This window comes from Juglans regia, chromosome 13 (assembly GCF_001411555.2).
Source record: "Juglans regia cultivar Chandler chromosome 13, Walnut 2.0, whole genome shotgun sequence".
NCBI lineage: Eukaryota > Viridiplantae > Streptophyta > Magnoliopsida > Fagales > Juglandaceae > Juglans > Juglans regia.
The window spans coordinates 23,358,284-23,364,528 of record NC_049913.1 but is presented as its reverse complement, the minus strand read 5'-3'; positions in this window follow the sequence as shown (position 1 = coordinate 23,364,528).

Here is a 6,245-nt window from a genome sequence, read left to right as displayed (position 1 = left end):
ATGTGAGGGGTGACAAGAGCGTGAGATGGGAGAACCAATATTGGGTAATTCGGGTGCTTCAGGAGTAGGAGTACTTCGTGATCATGCTGGTGAGTTGTGTTTGGGTTTTTCTGCTCCTATTGGTTGTTGTTCTAATAACCATGTTGAAGTTATGGCTTTAATTTATGGTTTGAGGCATGCTAGACGTATGGGTTGTGATGCTATTGGGATTGAGATGGACTCAAAATTAATTATTGATTGGATTGGAAATGGAAGGTTTGGTTTGTGGTATCTAGAAGACTACTGGGAAGAAATCATGAGCTTTCTTGGTTAGATTCATTTCACTTGTAGACATATCTATTGGGAATGCAATGCAGTTGCTGACATTCTGGCCAAATATGGAGCTAAGGGGAGTAATTTTACTTCTTCTTCTGCTTTGGAGCTTACTTGGACAGCAAGAGGATTCTTAAGATTTGATAAGGGAGGTTTGCCATATTTGAGAAAGAAATAAATGCTGGTTTTTGTTGTTTTGTTTTGGTTCTTTGGTCTTTTATATGTTAGGGTTTTTGCATGCTTGGGTTTGGATTTGCTCCCCTCAAGTACTTGCTTGTTATCACGGTATTTCTCCACTACATGTGAGGGCTTTTAATAAAATTGGAAAGAGATCATTCTTAGACATGTGACCTTCATCTCTTTTTTAAAACAAAAAAAAAAAAAAAAATCCCTTTGTATCTATAATTTATCTTAAAAAATTATATTTAAACAATTTTTTAGCTTTACAATAATTTTATTTAACTTTTTCTTTCTCTTTTCTCAAGATCCAATAAAACATTTTAACTTAAATTATTTTACTGTTATTCACATAATTTTAAGATACTCCAAGTCTCCAAACGAGCCATAAATCTCCCATTTGACTTTCGTTGTTTATATTTCTTTAGCAGTAGTTCGTTCCTTAGACTATGAAGTATGGGATACTTTTGTACATTTTAGAAAACGAGAACATATAAACGTATGCGATTTGAAGCGACCCTTCAGCTATACTTTACAATAAAAAAAATATTGCAATATAGCATACCACATTGTTGGGCTGAAGCCTCCTAAGATGGCGAGGAAAGAAACGTAGGTGGTTAAAGACTGTCATACAAGGTCACCTTTGCCGAGGCAATCAAGAGGCAAGCAAGACCCTCTGCATTCTGAGTTCACTACATTTCAACTACTCAGTCTAACTTCGTTTGGATGCTAGCCGAAGCTCTACTTTATTTTATATGACATAGTGGTCTTGATTTGATATACTAAAATCTATCAACACATATACAGATACACACCGCACAATATTATTTCTATTCACACACTAACACACTAAGTTGTCGTTTGGATTCGAAGATGAGTTGAGATGAATTATGAATAGTAATAAAATGAATTATGAATAGTAATGAGTTTTATGAATTAAAGTTATTAAATAGTAATAAATAATAGTGAAATGAGTTAAGATGAGTTGAGATGAATTGAAATAGACTGTGAATATAAACGAGGCCTAAATCTCCACTCGCCTAACGATAGAAAATTACAAATTAGATTTTATTTTCCCCTTAACCGACTGAATAATAAGACAACTCTCTCTTATCATTGTTTTCCATTTTTTTCCTTCTGGCACTTTTTTCATTCTTCACGGCATGGAAACTAGAGTTGGAAAATTGTAGAGTAGTTGGTTTGTTCTTGTTTGGTCATCCAACTTGTTGAGATGCTTATACTTCTAATTTTCATAATAATATTTCGTAATCCCTCTTTTATTTTTATATATTTTGTCTTGTATAAAGTTTTTGAAGTTGGTTCAGCCTAGACTTCCACACACACCCAAAAAAAAAAGACATGAAGATATAATGTTAAATGTACTTATATGATGAAAAAAAAAAATATTTGAGGTGATGAGAATTTGGGGCTTTATGTACTTATGTTGAAAGAACTGAGATTTCTTGCCGATTATTCTGTGGAAGGTCCTTGATCTGCCAATCCATTCATCTAAGAAACAAAAAATAAAATATTCGTTAGTTCATACACTTTTTTATAGGCCACTAGACAAGCTTGTCCGCTTAGGAATTGGATGAGATCACGAGAATCATGTCAACTTTGTTGTATTTAATTGAAGTAGAATAAAAAATTAAAAAAAAATAATCATTTAACATAAAATGACTATTTTGTGAAGAATTTAATTGTTATTCGCGTGCTTTATTTTTGTTCAATTACTTACTAATAGTAATACAAACTCTACTAAAAAAAATTAACAACTTTTATATTTTTAGGTACTTTTCAGGTTTATTCTTAATTTATAAATTTTTACTAAAGTTTAGAAAAATATGAGAAAGCGAGAACAATTGATTTTTCCTTCAAAGAGAAAAGACATCCATAATTCGAAAATTAATATACATTTAAAGAGCTAGGTAATAACAAAACATGATGCTTCTATCATTGACGAGCATCCCTCTAAAACTTCAAGAATCCAACCTGAAGAGATCGATGTCACCTCTTTGGAACGTAATCCAAGATGAGATCCACAAATATGAGAATTTCCTACTAACCTACAAGATGAGATCCAACGTGCTAATCTTAAATCTAGTTCATATTAACCCAAACTTTCAAAATATCCATTTTCAAGAACGGGTAATTGACGTTGCTGCGGGTAATTGACGTTGCTGATTTCAATTTTCTGAATTTCAAAGATACTCAAATTGGTTGGAGTACTCGCCATCAAAGAATGTTGTATTTTGTCTTCTATGCTATGTTTTCGCTAAGAAATCAACGGGTCATCCAAGATCATATGTATTTACCAATAAAGGTTTTGACAATTAAAAAAAAGTGAATGACAGAATTAATCGTCCTTTAATAGGACATGTGGGGAGAGATCAAAATTCACTAGAGAAAATATTGTCAAATGTTGTGAGGATCTAATAAATCATTCAAAACATATTGACAAGTTAGTTGAAAAATAAGTATCATAACAGATGAAAAATAATCAGTTGTGGCTCAAAACTTCGATACATGGTGTTCAATAGCTTACATTCCAAGCTTGTGCCTTTGGATGTCAAGATGAAAGCCGCCCGTGACCACTTTGAGCCGAGTGCTTTAGGAGGAAAGAGTTTCAAGATAGGAACGGTTGCCCTATCTGGAGACAGAGTTGGAGGAGACTAAGAGACGCTGCCATGAGTTAGCTGAGATTGTTGTGAACGAATGTTGGTCCATGTTCTCAATGGGACGCACACCCTTCTCGTTTTTTGTCATGTTGGTTTTGCCCAGGTTTCTCCAAGACTCTTCTCTCACTTGATTTTTGAGGTATTTACCTGCTTCCTTCATCTCCACTTTCTGTGATGCGATTAAGGCTTGAAGCATGTCTTTGGTGTTGACAAAGTCATCAGCCCTGTCTATGAACTCTCTCAGTGTCAACAGGGTCCTCCGCGCCAACTGCCCCATGAATGGGCTTTGAGGTCGTACGCCCCCTAGAAAGGCGGCCAGTGTGATTCTTGATCATCAGTGGTTAATCATTCCTTGTTGAGCCGAGTGAGGTATGTCTTTAGGCTCTCTTCCTCTTTTTGCTTGATGGTTAGAAGGAATGTCGTGGACCATCTACGCCTCCTGCTAGCCATGAATTTTATAGGTTGCCTTGAAATGAGGAATCAGGAAAAAACTTATCTCGGATTACAAGCACTAGTTCTTTATATAGACTCGGACTCTTACTGATAAGGATTGATTAACGACTTAACTTCTTCCCTTGATCTCGGGACTTTGATAATCAAATCCCGAGATTTTAATATAGAAGGAAGGGGAGTTACCTTGCTTAGGCGAATATTTCGTTGTTTTCTTAGCAAGAGGCACCTCCAATATCAAAGACGATTACTATATCGATCCTACTAGGGGTTGTGGCTTCTTGGTGGCAAGCACACCGCACACCCTTGGGACTTTTAGCTTGCTAGACTTCTCGTATTGGACTTACTCAATATTGTTGGGCTCGTATGATAAGGATAGAAAAGCCTCTCTAAACCTAGACGAGCATTCAATGGGATAAGAGCTTAACAAAGTAGAAAAAGTCCAAACCTCCTAATCTTGAAAGTGTTAATTACAAGGGGATAATTTGAAGAATGGAGCTTTCAATACACAACAAGTGTAAGAGTCTAATGAGTCTCAAGATGCCTTGCATGCCTACCAATAACCAATTAATGGAGAGGAGGCTTTTAATCTGACGTAGCTTAATTAAGGCATTACATGGAACACTATAAGATCAGGTCAAGTCATCAAGTGACCAAAGTCTTGATAAAAAGAATTGGCCTCGACGAGGGACACAATGTAGCTGGCAGAATTACCTACTTATAACAAAAATGAGAGTTTTCGAAGGTGTTGCCTCAAATTGTTAGCGACCTGTTGGCGCTAGAAGCAAACCTGAGGAAGAAGATGAAGTTTGAAGTGAAAGAAACTGAGATGAGATTGTGCAAAGGGAAGTGAAGAAGGGAAACTGGGAATGGCGTCATTTGCCTTACTGAAGGGTAATGAAAGGTTGAATAAAACGGATCGTTTTGCTGAAGAAGTGGTCTGTCGTTTAGTGTAGTGTAGGAACACACCATTTAATTCAGTCTGTAGTTTAGTGAGTTTGTAATATGCAGTGTTTGGGATTAAAAACATCAAACTATGCGTTTTGGCCTACTTGATTTCCTTTGGCAGTCTGTAAGTCAGTTTATCATTTCTCAAGATAGTTTTTTACGGAAAGGAATAACCATAAGGGGAGGGACGTACTGACAGTGGAATCAATCTGGAAATTTCTGAAAAGCTTAGAATTGTATGGAGGTTGAATTTCCCTCGAAGAAGTTCCTTATCAATACAGTGTGACTCTTATGAGCCTTTTCACAAACACTTGTCATCTCTGTATTTACACTTCATTAGATCATAGTTATTCATCAACCATCGTACCCCCTGGCTATTTCATCACAAACACAAAAAGAATTCTAACTCAAACCGAGAAAACCTATGATTATAAAAGCCACCGTAATGAGATTAATTAAGGTTGTACTTGGTTGTTGCATCTAGCATCTAAATGCAGCCTAATCTTTCTTGAAATATTTATCATATTACACAAAAAAAAATTCTTCCAAACATTCCAAGTTTCTTGATATATATTTGACCATTTGAGAACAAACTTGTTCGAAAGTACTACTTATTTTGCACGGGTGCTGGCCACCTCCATTCACACCAACACAACACATTTGTTGTATTCTCAAACAATTTTATATTACTATTAACAAATCATTTTACTACTATTTACAAATATTGTGAGATATTCTAAATATCTAAATGAGCCCAACTAACAATCAAATTATCTCATATTTTAAGCTTATAGGGGATAAACTTTCACACAATTATTATATAACATGTCTATATGGCATTATTAAATGTAAATAAAATATTCTCAATACAAGAAAAACTATAATCTTATTATGATATGATAGGAGAAAAATTATTCCTATCATTATAAATACTATCTGGAAGGGATATTTGGGTCCCCCTGGGTAACCAAGCCCATGACTAGGAAACAGACCCAAAGCTTTAGCTTAGGTTTGAGAGGGCCACGACTGAAGAGCCCATAACCATAACCATGTGGCAGATAACTTTCAAATGGTTGGAGATTTGACCCACAGTTGGATGTGATCATCTTAGGGAAGACAACTCCTACAAAATAGGAGATACCTTCCCCAGTTAATAAGGGATCATGAAGGATACGCATGCATGAATGGTGATTAGAGTCGGTTGCCATCACGCCATGTTCATGTCCTTCTATAAATAACCTATGAGAGGTAACAAACATTTCACTTCATCTTTACATACACTTATTCTCATATTGTGTTACTGATTTAAGCATTTGAGTCTCCCTAGGGCAACCAGTGCAGTCTCTTTATTGTCGCAGGTCATCTGTGTGGTTGGTGGTGTGAAACACGTCCTTTACAATGGCGCCTTCTGTGGGATTCGAACCCACGACCACACGGAGTCCACCAGGGCGGGCTGAGGATGCTGGGTTGGGAAAGGCATCAGGCATTTCTTTGCGCCCCAGGGTGTCCACGAACTGGCAGGATACAGCATCAGGCTTAAACTCTTCCAATTCCAGCTTCTTCATGTTAGTGCGAGGGTTAGCCAGCAGGTAGGCCCACAAACGAGCCATACCAGCCCCATAACCGTATCCAAATGCACAGCCCCTAATAGCCCTGGCGACAGCCAATTGAGGGCGCAAA